Raw genomic sequence first — 18,992 nt, 5'->3', positions numbered from 1 at the left:
TTTCCCAACATCACCTTAGGTGTCGCCAAAGAATCAACAGCTGCAGAAAAGTGCGTACGCCAGCCCTGAAGTTGGCGTGAGGCACCGTACTCTTCCACGATCATTTCGCTATTGATACATCTGATCGTTGACGTGAAAACGTGCGTACGCCTTTTTTTTTTTGCGTATGCACCCTTTGTACACGAGGCCCCTGATGATTTTTCAGCAGCTTGATGTGGGTAAAGCAGACTGCTTTCCTCTTCTCAACAAATTTCTCCATCAGAATTTGAGTACTAATGGTATAACATTTAATCAAATGGGCATGACATCTCCCAGAAAAAAAATAGTTTGATTTCTGTGCCATACATGTCAGACACATTATGATACAATCAAATGCGCAGCTGCTAAATTGGCAGCATAATTCATGTGAGGCCATCATGTATAAGAGACCAGAAAGCCACCTGATAGCACGCTTGATTTGTTTTTATCATCCCAATATACTCAAACCGGTGGATTGTTATATGTGGAAAAATGTTTCATGTGTTACAAAGATCCATATTTACTTCTTACAAAACTTTGGATTAGAATTATCTACAAACTGGCAGGTTGCTTATGAGAAGATGCTGATTACAGATCTTGAACATTAGACTTTAAATGTTTCATTCTCACCAATGAATTCTCAGGAAAAAAAATAATTTTCAAGACTTAATAGCAAAAAAGAAAGAAAACAAAGACCCCTTTATGATTTATTGACTGACTGTTTTTTTTCATATTGAATGACATTAGCATTAAAAGCACACAAAGTAAGCCCTCACTCTCCTTAATTATGGCCAGGTTCACTTAGATCCAAATGAATGGGATTGCATCACTTTTAAAAACAGTGCATTACATTACATTGCAAGATAATTAGAGTGCCTATGTGACCTGGACACAGAGGCAGTGATAATGAACTTCAAAACATTTCACACAGTGTGTGTGTAATGTCAATAAATACATTTTCCACATTTTCAATGTGGAAATTCTGTAGGCTTCTGTATGCCTTATGTTGGATGGTTACTCTACAGCATCAGTTATTGTTCAGCTTCGTGCTACTCAATCAAAGGAACTATGTTCATTATTGTCATCCAACATGCCTTATTATATTTCAGACATAAAAAGGGAAGAATGGGGAGGAATGCCACGCAAGCGACACTGATTTTGCAATGACTAAGCTTTGAAAATTTTGACCTCTCAATTATGCAGATTGTTGTCCATACAAAAAGCATTGTGGTATTGCATTGCTTTCAATTTAAGAGTGAAAAATTCTGCATACGATGATGGAGTGATGACAGAATTGACACTACTGTCTTTAACTCAGGAAATTGGGGGTTGTGTCTGGCATGGTATAGTTATTTTTACACTTAGTTATATGTATTTTTGCACAAAATCTTTGTTTCATTTGCTGTTGGCTGAGTTCAAGCACTAAAACTATTCCATTAAGTTTGGAAAATGATCGTTGTGTGGGTTATAACCGCAGACTACATAAAAAATGGACCAAGTCACTACTGTCAAACATGAAGTCCGGGTTAGGGTTTGACAGAATTAGCTATGACAGAATTCCACTGAAAATAATTAAAGTTATCATGATGTCATTAACTAATTTAATTCCTTCTGATTGTTGAGCTGGTGATGCATGTGTAAATTACAAATTTGTTAAATTGTTAGATATTGGGCCTCAAATGTCTTGAATGGCATGCCTGGTAACCAATGGAAATGTCTGAGAATGTGTATGGACACGACACATCATAGATTCACATCTAACAGACCCCTATCTGTTATTTTCATGGCTTTTGAGATAGATTCTATCATTATTCTGTTCCCTGCTATTAAGGTTAACTCAGTTAATTGGACTACCGAACACCAAAGGGATTGGGATATCTTTTAATTAAATAAGATATCTAGTGTCTTTATGTTCTGATTGATTTTAATCTAATTCATCTTAGTTTTTGCAAGGAGATGGATGCAATGCACCCCAAATGTTGGTGTGTATTATCCTAAGTGATATGACGGTGAGTGAAGACAGTCACCATGACAGTTATACTTAAAGCTAACGTGAATTACCGATATATCCTGCAAACCAAGCCTGTGTTAGCTGGTAAATATGGTCTGTAAGATGCTATACACCAAATGCTTCAAAATGATAGTCCTCAACTGAACAGATAATGTGTCCTTTTCCATCTCTTTTATATATATACATTGTCTTTGTTGACAACAGATCCTCTAATGTCTTTAGATTTGGAAGCTCTCTTTATTTATGTCCCATATCATCTAATATTGTAATGAAATGTGGTACAAGTACTTCATATCAAAGTTTACTTGTTCCTTCTGAATCATAAGCAAAAACCTGACACACCACCAATGGTACCTGCTGTGTAAAGGACTTATTATGATTATAGATGAGAAAATTGTTGAAGTTTGAGGAATAATGTCTTGTTAAGCATATCAAATGAGATCCATTTGAAATCTCCACTGTATGAAAAAAATAAATAATTTGCTCTTCCATTAGCTCTGTGGGTGGACTCCAGTTACATAGATAGATTTTGGTTATTTGATCAGTCCATCATACGTAACATGGCCATTATCGGGTTTAAAAGCTTAGCTGCATGATGAACACCATCAACATTTACAGTATTAGAGTGCTCTTCATCTAAATACGGGCCATCTTTTCAAGCATTTGGCCTAGACTTTTAATCACAGACACTTTTAAAATGAATTATAAACTGAATTTCAAAATACCAGTCACTGATTGAGGCCATCACTGACAAGCTGCAACTATCACAACACCTTAACAAATGTGTAGAAAGTCAATTTGATTAGCCAACCCAAATATATTCCCTTTTAATGTAATAGTCTCCTCAATGAAATGCTCATGCTTTAAGTGGCAGTTATTAAATGAGTCATTTAATTTGATGGCAGTACAACAATGCATTGACATAGAAACAGCTCAGAGACGAAAATGCACGTACTTATCATGGATTTATTTGCTTGGTTCTTAAATCAAATGTTGAAAGAGTTATACCGCGCTTTTTTTTTTACCATTGTACTTTTTGTCGTTTCAATTCCTGCCTTCTGTGTTTAATCTGTTTTGTGTAGAGGAGGGACTTCAAACCGACATAAAAACAGTGGATCACAAGAGTTGTAAATGGCGAACTTTAAATGTTAATATCCTGAGCTCAGAAAGCGATATCATGCTCTTTCCAAAAATCGATTTCAAACCACAAAACAATACATCGGCATGCTGTTGTTGTAGCAGGACTTATTGGTGCAAGTCACCAAAGACGCACAGGCGGAATTTGTAAAACTACACATTATCCACATTGTTCATTGTATTTTGATTTAACCTCCATCAAAACACAGCCTGTTACACACACCCCATAAAACCGGTGTAATCAGTTAGAGGAAATGACTCGGTTCCACAGCCCCAATCTCTCTGGACATGTTTTACTTCAGGCAAAACAATTGCAAGTAATGGAATATAATGTTTAATTCTGGATTTTAGCCTTCACTCCAAAGAAAATAAAATCATTAAAGAAATGCTATCTTTTCAATCTTTTCAATCAAAAAGACATATCTATGCATTACTTCGGATGTTCTACCCTCCTTCCTTAATTCATACACAAACTGTTGCCCAGGCTCTGCTCCTCTTTTGGTTTCTGGGTAATGCGGGGCCAACAAAGCATCCAATATAACCTCAAAGCTGCTCCTATTGATTTTAGTTGTGGAATGACCTCACTTGTCTTTAGGCTCACTCACCTCACAGACCAATTCCAATTTTTTCTTGTCTGAATTGGGAACTACGGTGTGCTGTGTTTGGCCTTTATTTTCCACAGTGGGTGATGTATTTTGGTGCAGAATTTGGCAAAAAAAAAACAATGCACCTGCAGGTCTTAGGTTTAATTTTCTGGATTATGATCTTTTCACAGTGAGTGCTTGGCATTATCAAAAGATGATAAATCAATAGGACAGAGTGAACAGCAGCAACAGAATGGCCTTTTTGATAGACGTAGAAGCTGGCTACGATCTATGATTTTTGACTCCCACAAAGCAGAAATGAGTGGACCAGATCGATTCACCTCAGGGACATCAGCTCAGGGACATCAGCACCCGAGAGAGGGTTTATCAGCTCCTAAGCTCCGTCTGCTTTGGATCCCAATTATGTTCTGCCAAACAGAATATGAGGCATTTATAAGAGCACATGTCCTTTAGGCATTGATTAGGCATTAGAACATTCACAAGAAAGAAAAGCAACACTCATTCATTTATAAATATCATGTATGCGTTATATATGTGGTTGTTGTGCGTTGCTAAAACAATTATTCTCTGTGTTTGTAATTCATCAAACTAGACATAAGTTTGGACACATCCATTCATTAAACATAAATAGTTGGATGTGTTGAAACTTTTCATGGTTGTTGGTCTTCCCTTTTCAAGAAAATGAATCCATGAAATGAATCAGTTTGATCTTTAAATGACACAGCATGTAATATCTATGACTTTTCTGGCTCCTAAATGACAAAAAGTATTTCTGTAGGCATTGTGAATTATATTTTATATTGTATCATTTCCTGGAAAACGATTTGAAAATGGGGTAAAACTAACCCCATTTTAGTTTAAATTAACTAACTTGACGAATAAAAGTGAGAGGAGCCTAATCCAGCCACTGGAGGCGACCTACCCTTTCCATCCACCCAAGCATCCATTTTCAAGACTCACTTAATCCAATTCAGGGTCACAGGGGGCTGAAGCTTATCCCCCTGTCATGGGGTGAGAGGCTTGAGAAGTTGCCAGTACCTTCCCTTTTCTCCTTAGAGAGTCTACATAATGATTGTTCATTTCTAAACCCACCCCTTGTCCCCCTTGTATGAGTAAATATATAGATCCGCTAAAGCTGTAGAATCAATTTGTCCATGGTGATGTTTACCTGTTTACGTCCTACTTTGGTGTACTAAGCGGATTCTAATTTGTTGAGCCAATGATGGGGACTGCTCCCCACTCAGATTATTGGATATCAAAAACTGTCACAATCAACAAAACAATGGAGAAGGACTTACACTGTAAGTAGCTATAATCACTGAAGTTTTGTCAAATTGAGAGAGCTCTTACCTTTTCTGAAATATTTTCTTTATTGGACATAATTTGCTGAAACTGATTATTTTGCTGGTTTGCAAAATACATTTTTATGTCTGTTAAAGAACCAAAGATGCTGAGGGGAAGAAAAACAAACTGTAACCTAAATCATTGATAAGAAAACATTCCCTGGTGTCAACTTCATATACAAGGCAAGCTGGTTATTTCCTGCTTTTTATCCCAATTCAGAAACATACCACAATGAGTGTGTTTCATTCTATGTTGGAATCAGTCCAAATGTAGACATCTGCCAAGCTTGTAGATAATTCTTTCATGTTGCGCTGGTGCTGTGGCATAATGTTCAATCATAAACTCCCATCTGCCAGTTTCACTCCTGACAAAGCCCTCAGTGGTCCTTTGCATCATCTTTGACTGTGATCTACAACTAAAAGTGTTGTGGAGCATTCCACTCATTAACAACTTCTGAGTTCCGTTGCTTGAATCAATAATGGATAGTGTTTTGCTTTACCAACTCCTCCACAGCTCATTACAAAAATACTTTAAGGAAAAGAGGTCCAAGGGTACATTCTGTTACAAGACAGATGGATAAATCAAAAAGAGAAAAACAAAGATATGGAATGACCAAAATAATAGAAATACTGTAATCTAAGTTTTTATCTTTCTGAGCACAATCTATTGAGAAAAAGCATAAAGACACAGTATTGTACTCAAGCTTTGCATCCTGATTTGTTCTGCTGCTGCAGGCTATCAATAAACCTCACTCCATTCTGAGAATTTCTTGCTTCTTCCATAACTATAAAAAAGCTTTTTCATTCAGTGTCTGACATGAAAAGCAAGTTTTCTATAATAGGAATTTAATATTATTATTATTATTATTATTATTCAAGTGTGAAAAAGCTTCTTTGCCTTCTACCTCCACAGTAGCACATCCATACACACTGTAGTTCTTGAGAAAAACATGGAATCCATTCAAAGCATAATGCAGTTCAAACTATGATTATTCAACCCCGCTGAATAGGTATGAGTTTATACTATAAAGTTGCTCATATCCATATCCCAGATGGAGCTTAGAATACAATTATCCAGCTTGCTGATCTATCCCCACATAATCAACCCGCCGAGGTTCACCACCATTTTTTTTCCTGTGTGCACTGAGCTTTGCGTGTAATGTGTTGTCATAATATATGTATTATATGTGTCTCTGATCAGAGCCAAGTAGCAGTAAAGAAATGTTCTCAGAAATACAGCTGATATGTATTCTTCATGGGCAGCTTCTCTGTAACAATTTCATTTTGTCATGCAGCATTCATACACTGCGTGTGTGCACAAGGAGAGATGCAAACGTGTAAATGGCTGAACAAAGCAGAATGCAAGTACCATGACAACGCTCTATGTATGTGCAACACAAGTGCTAATGTTTCCTAACCAAACATGTCACCAGTAATGGTAAATATCCTACATATGAACAATATCATCTAATCTTCTACTTTTTCGATGTTGACTGAGAAACTGCTCCGACAGCTAACATTGGCTGCTGATCTTCACATTTGCTACACAGGCAGGGAAAGCGACGAGTGATGAAAGTGTGAGTTGAGTGTGAAGATTCTGTTCCAATCAGTTGAGTACAGTGGCGTCCACTGAATAATCATCCAAACAAATGACCAACTGACAACTAACATAAGACAAGCAATCACCAGTTTTGATCTTCCTAGGGGCTGGGGCACTATATCACAGCTATCATTCCAATTACAGAACTAACTGTAGAGTGTACACACTTATGGGTCCTACCTTATTGACAAAAATATAGACAAATATCAAATAAGGCAGAACCTACCAAACAGGTGAATATCAAGGTGTGCTTGTATGCAGCAAAACAGCTTTGTTGAATTAGTTGAAAAGGGTTATAGCCACAATGTAAGCTGTATTCACAATGCTAACAATACAATTTTTTTTCCCAGTCAGGAAGAAAAGTTACAATTCTGCATCGCATTTGATAATACTACCCAAAAGCTGTTTCTAGCAAAGAAAAACAACGCCAATATGTTTGCTTTTATTTTGGTTCTTTGGTTCTTTTTCTTTAATTTTTTTACCTTTGTTGCTGGGCATAGTTTATTTGTGGAAGGGTATGGCAACTAATGTAATGTTCTCTTGCCAGCCGCTTCCACTATTGTTGTAAATACTGAGCTTTTCACTATTGTTCATCTCTATCCTCTGTTCGCTGGCAGATTGTTTGTCTGCTACTGCCAGTGCCAGCTTCTACCTCCTCTTCTCCTTGTGTTGGTCCAGTGCTCCACTGTGATGACTTACCTTTGGCTGCAAGAAGAGGAATCCTGGGAAAATCTGGTTCGCCCATAAAGTATCAGTTTTATATCCCAGTTCGATAGTACATCTGTGATTTTTTTTTTTTTCATGTCATAGGTATTGGTTTTCCCTAATTCTTTTGATAGCTGTAGTTGCAGCTATTAAAATCAGCCATCAGTTATTGACGTTTTAAACATACTATTAATACAAAGATGAATTTTGAAAAAAAAATCCTCTACTGATGAGCAAAAATGATTCTATTCTTAGCTGCTTGACATTCTCCATATTGTTTTCACAGTTACTATATTTAGCAAGCTTTGGGTGGATATAGCTTTCATCTTGGGTTTTCCCCACTCAGTTGTACAGTTACAGCTGGCTGATAATCATTATGGACTCTGCACATTAACTTATTGGCAAATGAGCTTTCATTACTATTATTAGTCACACCTGGGTCTTAGAAATATCTATTGTTTTAAAGATCTACAAGGCTAGCCTGCCACCAGTTACCATCTTTACATTCACCTGCATTTACATCACCTTATTTGACTTTGCTAGAGGGTTGGAGGGGAAATGCCTCAGCATTTCTTTTCAAGCTTACCAAGTCAAACACAACGGGAGAACTTTTTTGGTCTACTTTTGAAGCCTGTGCTGCCTTCATCTATAAGATTCTTTATTTTTTTTTGGATGAGCATTCATTAAGGAGTTACTCGTTGATGCCACACTTAAGACTCTACTGAGCAAATGCAATATATTCAAAGGGCATAAAATATATTCAGATTGCATCTGAAACTATACAGTGCACAACAATGATATGTATGGAAATGTTTATACTGAATGCTGATGGCATATTCCAGTAATGCAGATCAGTCTTAATGCCATTTGCCATGTACACTTTGTGTACGTGTGTTTGCATGTTATGCATATGTGTGTGTGTGTGTGTGTGTTTGTGTGTATTTGTTATTTGATATAAATAACGTCCAAAAATGAAAAGCCCTACATATACTTGAAGTCCAACTTGTTTTATGGGACCCACATGTTCAGAGGGTCAAAACTAGAATTAGGTAATGGTTAAGTTCAAGGTAAGGGTTAAGGTTAGGCATTCAGTTGTAACAGTTAGGCTGAGGGGCTATGGAATGCATTATGCCAATGGTGAATCACCACAAAGTTAGAAAAACAAGTTTTTGTGAAAGTGTGTCTGTGTCAAGATCATAAAGCATACTTGCAAATATACCCGATCAACATGACTCTGTCAAAATCCATCACTTTTCCATTTGTCTACTTTGACACAGGTTTATGAAAAATGATACGAAATGAATGGCCTCTCATGGTGTAACACTTGTGACATAAACAACATGGAGATTAAGAGACATTTTGACGACAGTAACGTCTGCCTTTCATGAATTATTAAAGTGTAGCCGCAGTCAGTCAACAGTCAGGAATAAGAAATCAGTGCTCAGAGGGGGGCACCTGCAAAAATGAATAGCATTTCTGCTTCTAATGAAAAGCTTGCTCAGAGAAAGAATGAAGAATGGGAGCCAGAAGTGGCTGAACAAAATTAAGTATGAGATGCAGTGTGAACGATGCACTTAATCCACTTTTCCTTCTCACTCTCTCGCCTATGCCTATACGAGCGTAACATGCATGATATTAATATTAAGAAGTCTGTAGGGCAGGGGCCAGAGACTAAATCCTGTGTGTATGACAGATAAAAATAGTCTTTGAGAATAAATATGAGGGTGCATGAAAGCACATATGAACTTGAATAATTTATTAACACTAGCAAAAGTGCATTCACAAAATGTACCTCGTATTTTTCAATCATTAGCTCATGATCAAAAATATTGACAAAGCAGCATTCATAAACTTAAAGTAATTTATTTAAAAGTGACCCTACCTTTCAAACATATTTACATATTTTATTACTAAATACCCAGCAACTAAATCACAGTTCTGTGGTGCATTCTAATGCATCAGAAAAAAACTTCATTTATTTGGTTGTTAGTATAAATCCATGCCTCCAGATGTCTAATAATTTAAAAGATCATTTTAAATATAAAATCCAATTTAATAACTATATGCCAGTAAAATGTGTCTCTTATGATCGATGATGTATTTGCATCCAAAAGCAGAACACAGAATCAGCATGAAAAGTTGGACAATGGTTTATTGTTTGTTTCAGTGAAGGTGGAGATGCTGAGGCTAGCTGGTGAAGGCGGAGAGCTGAGGGTCGCTCGAGGCTGAGGCTGAGGCTGGCGTGCAGAGCATTGCTGGATGGATAAATGAGAGGTGGGCTGGCTGTGGAGTGTCAGAGCAGAATAAGCGGGCTGGGCTAGATGGTGTGACAAGCTGCATGATTGACGGGAAGCCAATGGCAGACGAAGTAAAGCTGGATTAAGCTGAGCAAGCAGGCTGGCAGATTGGATGAGTAGTGAACCTGAACCCCAAAAAGGATTGTGGTTACTGAAGTAGGCAAAACATGAGGAACTGTTGAACAACAACAAATGAGCAAAAATATAAGGAAGCCAATGGCTTTGGTAGACAATGCAAACGGGCAGGAGAACTGGGGTTTAAATCCAACATGCAGATCATAATAGCACTGGGAAAAGGTGTAGAATTTCATGTCCTGAAATGCTGATACATTTTAATAAACAGGTGGAAAAAGAGAGGTATGAATGGGAAACAAAAGAGAGAAAAATAGGAGATACATGAGGAAATATGGAAAAAACAGAAGCCATGACAATGACCACATCAAGGTCTCTTGTTGTTGTTGGGCTGAATCAATACAGTCTCCAAATAGAATAAAATAAAAATAAAATAAGTTCTTAAACATTAATACAAATAGCTTCAATCATTATCATAAAAAAAAGCCAATAGTATACCGTATAATACACATTTTTTGTAAAATAATTGATGGCTCCAAGGAACATATAGTAAAAAAAAAAGAAAAAAAAAGAAGAAGACAAAATAAAAGTTATTTTAAGAATATTTTAAGAACACACTTTAGGTGTATTAATTCTGTATGGAATTTTGTACATTGTGTCTGCACGAACATGACAGGGATCTGTCTATATTAAAATAATCATGTCTAAAAAAAAACTAATCTTTACATGCAGTGCCGAAATGAGTTTGCCCCTTGTTTCCACTCACAGTATGCGCAGTAGCTGGGCTTGGACATCACTGTCTGTCAGGGAACAGTGAACATCTGGTGTCATTTGTACTCCATCTGTGAGTTGCATTCATACCCCATTAATGGTAGATGTTCCTGCTTGTAGTCTTGACAGTTTGCTTTTCATCATTTCTTTCCCAGAATTAAGTATTTTAGAAAACCAGTTAATGTTTAACTCTAATTCAGTTAAACGTGAACTGTTTCTGCATAAACATTGAGCAGTAAATTATTAAACTTAGTTAGTCATACGATGTCATTACAGACATGATACTACAAATATTGAGATACACATTTTAATGTGTTGAGAATTGGACTTGTTTTATTCATTCTGGTGTGTTTTGAAAAAAATAATGTTTTCTTTTATTTATCCAACTGTGTTAATGTCTTTTAAGTTTAAGCTGCCAAACTACTTGTCTTGAGTTAAAAAAATATCGTGGTTTGGCATGAAAAATGGTCTTTAAAAACACTCCATCTTGCTGCGACACCGAAGCATTTCTATATAACAAAGCAGGAGTTACACTGGCTCTTTTTGCTGAGAGAGAATGAGACGAAATATATCAGTTGTCTGTAGAAAGGTTTACAATGTTTTAATAAGATGACTGTGATGAATCCTTGTAAAGGACCAATTACCTTTTATTGTTGTGAGGTCATAGAACCAAATTCCTTTATTTTAAAGCATTCCCACGTCTCACAATTTTTGGCTTTATGCAACTGATCCAGTCTGACTGGATAATGGATTGTATGACGAAAGTGAGATGAGCCCGACCACATATTGGTTTCCAGATACCTTACTCTTATGTAAAAACCACTGCGAATCAGACATAAGGGCTGAGGCACCCCACAGCTAACAAGCATGGGGCAGCAGAGATCACTTCCTGGCCAGACACTTTTTCACCTCCAGGGGCATGTTTTTATGAACTTTGAATAACCTTTAAACGACCGTTTGATTGGAGGTCAATCGCCTTTGGGCAGGTATTCTCTAATTGGCTCGTTTTCTCCCTTCCTCATGGTGACATTTTCGGTCTTAACATGTCTGTCACTCGATGCCACTGCTGACTTTAGCTGTCTTTTATAGCTACAGAGGAACAGACCCTACTGAGAAAAAGCATTTTGAGCCTCTATGAATAAATCTCTTGGTGAACTGTTGATTATTACAATGTTTTTTTGATTTTTCTATTTTGAAAATGAGTTTATACACAGGGGCAGTATCCCAAAGGTTTAGTAATAGGAAAAAGGGATGAGTGTTATAGCAATCTAAAAAAAAACAAGAAATTCAGAGATATCCTTGACTTGATTAAAGAGCCAATGCAGGACAAATGAGTCTTATCCCCTTATAGTTAGAAAAATGGGAGCTAACACAGGAGTGAACAGTGTGTTTTCCAGAAAATCCCTCCACATCTATCAGATTAACTTTTTCTATGATGTCTTACAAGTGAAACAGATTAATGCACCACTTACTGTCAGGATCTTCACAGTTTCTGCACTAACACTGAATACCGACTCTTACTTAGTAAAGTTCTTATAGGCTGAAGTAAAGTTAAATTGACAACAGGCTCACCGATGAGATAATTAAATCACCAATTCTTGCTGGGGCTGCACGGTGCTGTGGTGGTTAGCACTGTCGCCTCACAGCAAGAGGGTTCCAGGTTCAATTCCTGGCTGGGGCCTTTCTGTGTGGAGTTTGCATGTTCTCCCCATGTATGTGTGGGTTCTCTCTGGGTACTCCAGCTTCCTCCCACTGTCCAAAAACATGCATGTGAGGTTAATTGGTGCGAGTGTGTGTGGTTGTTTGTCTCATTTGTCTCCGTGTGGCCCTGTGATGGACTGGCGACCTGTCCAGGGTGTACCCCACCTCTGACCCAATGACCGTTGGGATGGGCTCCAGCCCCCCCCCCCATCTGACGGATTAAGTGGGTATAGAAAATGGATGGATGGAACAATTCTTGCTAGTTTATCATTTACAGAGAACAACAATCAACCATTAGACACAGCATGTGCTGAAGACTGCCATCGGTCAGCAGACAGGTGCCAGCTCTTTTAGTCCAATTGTGTACCTGGCAGGTAGCATCAAGACATACTGCGCCAAGAGGAGGCAATTTGGCCGGACACATTTCTAACCGAGAGTAATAATGCAGCACATATGGTCTTACAAAGCGTTGGGCATCATTGGAGGCTGAAAAAGCCCTTTTACTTTGGTGTGGATGTATCACTTGGCTCTGATCATGTTGGATCTCTGTGTGTTTCTTTGTAAAAGGCCCAATCACAGAGCAGAACAAAGCTGTTCCACTGGCTACCAAGAAAAAAAGAGGAAATATCGAGGAAGCTTCAATGCTGTCCAACTTCACACCCCACATCTCATGCTGTGCTAGCTTTTGCTCTCTTTTATATTTCATTTGTTTATTTATTTTAACATCTTAGCTTTTCACTTTCAGTTATACATCTTTTGCAGGAGATTAACAGTTTTGGACACAAACTGTAGAAACTTCTGACCAATCATCCACCTGGACCGGAAGCAAATGTAGATATTTGTCACCAAGTGGCCATGAGCAGAGTAAAATTCAAAAAGAAAAAACTGATTCCAGTAAGATTTATCCTCCGAATTTGTGATTCTTCAATATAACAAACAAGCATTTAAAAATACTATGCAACCACAAAGTGATGGCGTGTTGGTAACCAGAACATGCCCTCAGACACAACTTTACACATTCACGGTGAAATGTGTATTGTTTTAACAACGCCTTATTGAAAACCCACTGAGCAGCTATGAGATGCAGAGAAAAAGTTTTAAGGGTCTGGGAGCAGCCTCTCTATATTGTACAAAATCATTATCAATTTCTTCCTCTACGTCATTTTATTTTCTCCTGTGCCAGATTTACTTTTTGATAAGTTTTGATTTAGACAAAGATCGTTCTGCCTTTGTAACTGCATGACAGGTGTTAATTTTCCCAGCTGCAGACCGCCACCAACAAATCACAGGGGAAATTCCTCCACAGTTCATTGTTAGATTTAGAGTGTGAAAATGCTCTTTGATAGCTCTTATTGCTTAACTCAGCAGTGACTTTGTCAGAATGAATGACATTTCTTTTAATTAATCAAATTAAAAACTCAAAATAAAACTTGTTCACTTTCCAGCTGGAGCATTTTTCTTTCAAAGCGGTGTGACACACACACAAACACACACATATTTACACATACACAGTTAGCTCTCTCCTCTTTCCATTTCCACATTTCTACATTAAACAAAATTCTAAATTAAAGAATTTTTCACAAATCAAAACATATCATATCAAATCAAAGGTGTTGTATCATATTTTCAAATTTAAAATTTGAATGGAAATCTTGGCCCTTGCTGACTATCATATTCACTTTAAACATATCTGTGACTTGCCAGGTCCATCAGTTTAATTGATATTTTTTGTTATGTTTTAAAAACAAACATCAACTAGTCAGAATCACACTGCCTTCCTAATGGACTTGCACTTGTGGCAGTTTAGTTCAGTGGAAACTTTGATCATACAGAACCTGATGCAGTTCTCTAATTTTCATCTTTTTTTCTCTCTCTTTTTATCCTAAGTTAGAGGCAACAAAAAAAAGGGAATTATTTGTTGGTTTTGAACAATGTGTCGCAATGGCAGACATATAAAACAATAGCAAAAAGGTCACTCACATCACTTATATCAAATTTGACGCCAAGACATGAATTTCTAGGCATAGGCAGCTTTACTGCCACTGCAGATGAAACCTGAGAGCTGATCGCTGACGCCACATCAATAAAAATTTCTACAGTTGTAGGCAAACCTTCTAATCTATCTTTGTTGTAGTCTTTGAGGGAAAATCAGACAAGATTCATGTTATTCCTAGCTCGTACATGGAGCAAACCATGACTCAAGCTTTGCACCTGAATTTGAAACCCAGTTCAAATTGTCATCCAAAGTCATATAATGTGTCATGTGCATACAGGTTACGCTGCTTTCTGAAATGTATCACTGTTTATTGTTACATATTGAAATATGGAAAGCTGGGATTTCAGCAGTCAGAAAGGAGATGTGCTCTATGAGTGTGGTGTTTCTATGGACAAGACAGTGGGGGGGATCCACAGTGCACCACTACTCATTTCCTAGGTGGCTGCAGTGTTCTTACCTGTGCAGCACAATAAATGTATTGTTGATGAAAAAAACCTCATAAGAATAGTTTTAAACAACACTGCTGTGAAGCTATCGAGCTACTTTGTAGTGTTATGGCCCGGTGTAAGAGCACAATTGAATGACTCCCCCTCTATGCCACAGCAGTTTATGCTGCCCAATATAAGATGTTTTACTAAGCAAAAGAATAGATTCAACATCATCCTGAGCATGTCCAAAACAACAAACCAAACAATCTAAACTTTAAGAAAACACACCTTAAATATAACAAATGAAAACTAAAGAAAGCACAGAGCTATTATTTAACACCCCGAACTGCGAGAAAAGGGACGAAAAGAAAAAGGCTTCTCATCAAGCTGCCCAGATTGCTCTCTTTTATAAAGTGATGACTATGTTAAGTAAGCTATAAGAGAAGATTCTACATGTTACATCACAAAATAGCAACTCAGCATAGCATTGCACGACATGACATGGTCCAGCACAGCATGGTCTGAATGAGAGCCAGGAATGAGGTGGGCCAGGGCATTGGAACTGCAACCAGTACCCAATAATTTTTTTTTTTTTCCCCTTGTCCTGTCCAGCATCACGGCAGCAGAATTGTAATCTGAATATTGTGTTATGCCAAGCGCATTTGTTTTGCCAAAGGAAGCTTTATGGATGTAAAGCTCCCCTTGATTCCCAAGCGCTGCTTATTTATTTATTTTTGTTACAATACTTATATATAATAGTGCCGAACCTGACAGGGGGACAGGGAAAGAGGGAGAGCAAAGAAAAATAAAGAGAAACAAGACAGAGATAGAAATAAATGATTGTAGAAGACAGTGAAAAAACAAGACAAAACCAGAAACCACCCTGCCCAAAAGCCCTAAATGTCTAACACTGAGCTGTTAAAATTGAGGGGCAGGGCAACCTTGTAGAACTGGGACCACCAAGGTGGCTCCACCCACTACACCCCACAGAACACACACACACCCCAAAATCCTAAGTGTGTGTGTGCTGTGTACAGGAGCCAGGAGGGAGAGGGGTATGGGGATCTATAAGACCAGGAGGAGAGAAGCTCCCCCGGTAGGGGCAGCCCAAGGCAACCCATACCCCCCCAGGCACACAAAAAAAGCAAATCTGGTGCATTATTGATTGATTCAGTTGTGCTGATGCTACTAACAGGCATGGTGGCAAATGAGGGTTGTCAAAAAAGTCCACAAAGTCTCTAAGAAGAATCGCATAAAATTTCCTCTGAAACTCCTTGAAATTTAATTTATTAATTTATCATTTTTTAATCATTTTGGGTGACCCAAAAACTTAAGGGTGTGACTCACAAATCTAAGTAGTCAAACTGTAACACAGACAAGCTTTGATGCAGCTCATGAAACTGCTAAGAGCAGTGAACCATTCAGTGATCGAGACTTTGTGCAGGCTGCTTGATGTGAGCATTTTTCCTGTACGGCACTAAATCTTACCCTGGCTCTCTAAATTGGCAGTCATCAAAAGTTTGAGAACTTTTTCCCCTAATGAAAAGGATTCATTACATGAGAAGCTGGGGGAACTCAAAAGAGAGAATGACAAATTTGACAAAGTGGCTGAGTACACTGTATATATAAATTCAGAGGATGAGCAGTCTTATCACCAATCTGACCGGTGGGAGTCTAATGCAGGCGGAGAGAGAATTAAGGAAACAATTCAAAACATACAGATGTCGGATGTAGCAGCCAACTGGTGTTACCACGGTGGGTGAACAGACAAACTGGCGAGGAGTGGAGATCTGAACCAGGCTTTATTGCAGCAGGAGAGGTGGCTTGGTTGGAAATGAGAACCAGGTGAGGTGTAGAGATTGCAGGCCCAGCCCAGCTCCAGACTCCCAGGCTGGCAGACAAACAGACACACACACACAGACACAAGAGGGCGGGGACACACCAGACAACAAGGAAGTGGGACGACGGCCTAGCACCCTGACAACAGCGATTTGAGAGAAGTCAAAGACTGACATGAAAACTGCCCCAACATTATCTATGGGAAGTTTTCATTTGAATTTTTTGAAAGCCAGATATAGAAATGGTTATACCATATGACTCTTTGAATCATGAGTATGTTTATTCATTACAAGTCTTCGGTCTTTTAAAGGTGCCTTGCAGGATCTTGTGATCTATAAGTCTTATAAATATTCATGTTACTTTTTTTTGTGATCAACATTTTTATTGATTTTCTAAGGTTAAGGGTATGGGGGTAGGGTTACAGACATATTCAGCATCCCGTGTACAGCAACAGCAGTAGTTTGTTTAACAGGTGAGTTCAGCCCATTAACATTAAGCGATAGAACAATCGACGGCTGTGTCGACTATGTGTGCAGATAAGATCAGTCTCAATCAGAGGTGTCAAGTAACGAAGTACAAATACTTCGTTACTGTACTTAAGTACACTTTTTAGGTATCTGTACTTTACTCCATTACTTATTTTTCTGGCTACTTCTTACTTCTACTCATTACATTTTCACACAAGGATCTGTACTTTCTATTCCTTACATTTTCAAAACAAACAGCCTCGTTACTCTTGGCTTCAGTTTAATGTTTATGTATTTCACGTCATGTGCGCCATCCACACCTAGTGAGAACGAGTGTAATTGGATGAATCATATAACGCAAACACTCATTGGTTAGGCTATTTGTCAAATTAAATCGTCATTCGTCAGAAGCGAGCAGGTGTTCTACAACTAACTGCAAACGCGAAGCTGCCACGCAAAATGTCCGATTCAGAAAAAGATGGCGAAATGTCTGAAAGGTCGGACACAGGCGAGAGCGTATCGGGAGATGGAGACGGAGACCAAAGAGACCTTCCTCATCCTTGGCCCTATCCTTTTTCAAAATAGTCAGGTGCAAAAATGACTCAATGTAATGTGCAATGTAAACTCTGCACACCCAAGACCCACATAATTTTGGCGTTCAAGAACTCTCCCTCCAATTTGAAAAAACATGTAGAGGTAAAATATAAGCTTATTCTTTGTTACCACCGAACTGTGAACTGATAATTGATATATTTTGCTGCAGCTTGGCTAGCATAGGAACATGCCAAGACATGCCCGGTTAGCAGCTAACAATTGTCAAAGGCGTTAGCCTTGCCTCTGATATTTTCGGAATAACAACTGGCATAGTTATATATTTTTTCAGGCAGTAAGACTTTTTTTTTGTTTTTTTTTGATGAGACTGAATTCCAATAAAGTTTGAGAAAGAACATGCTCCTTGAGTGACTTTGTCTTTGACAGTAATGGTTTTATGATTGTTGTCTTGGGCCACATGTAGAACTAATCAGTTTTCAAATTAAGCTTGCAATTCATATAGTGGCATCAACCTTTTTGTGTGTGGGTTTTAAAAAAAAATAATTTAAAGGTTACTTTATACTTTTATACTTTAAGTAGGTTTTGGAGCACATACTTTTTCACTTTTACTTAAGTAAAAAGGTCAAGTTGATACTTCAACTTTTACCAAAGTGTTTTTAAACTGCAGTATCTATACTTCTACTTAAGTAACAAATGTGTGTACTTTTGACACCACTGGTCTCAATATGAAGATAATTATTGAGGGACATTGATGCGTCATTAGAAAAAAAATGTCCCCGCCAAATATTGCAATGTAAAGAAACCCGGATATGCTGCCGCCTCAACCCATCTTAAATAATACATTAAAAGCAGAAAATTGTTTTGTTGTGGAATGTTGACCAGCTTGTTGCTGCATTCATGACTGTAAATATGCAAAGTCCAGAAAATTGTTGCATTCTATGGGACCGAGCTCATTTATTATTGATTCAGTCAAAATGAAAAACAATCATTTGGCAGAAGAGGACAGCCTGCACAGATTCTTATCAGTACAAAATTTAAAAGCCAACGTCATTGAGGTCCATTAATACACCAGGCATGGGCAACTTCCATATTGTGAATGCACAATTAATGCCGAGCCCAACATGTCCCCCAGGCTGTCTGTTCATACTTTTAAATTACCCGTAATTTTGTGTCCTATAAAGTACCACTGCTACAAGCGGCAGGGGGAAAATACAATTCATATGAGCCTTTCCACATCACAGCAAATGTAATTTCAAGTGTTTCCAAATAGGGTCATATAGTTCTCTGGAGGTGAGAGGAGAATGGTGGAGATCAACATAATGTGTAGTAATTTTAACAAAGGGAACCAATATTGGCACCAAGATAAGACAACGTTTTTCTTTCATTTCTTGATTATGTTCTGGCTGCAACACAACACTTTACTGAAACACTTGTTGGGCAATAACATCAG

This window comes from Odontesthes bonariensis, chromosome 22 (genome assembly GCF_027942865.1).
Source record: "Odontesthes bonariensis isolate fOdoBon6 chromosome 22, fOdoBon6.hap1, whole genome shotgun sequence".
Taxonomy (NCBI): Eukaryota; Metazoa; Chordata; class Actinopteri; order Atheriniformes; family Atherinopsidae; genus Odontesthes; species Odontesthes bonariensis.
Note: the sequence above shows the minus strand (reverse complement) of the source record.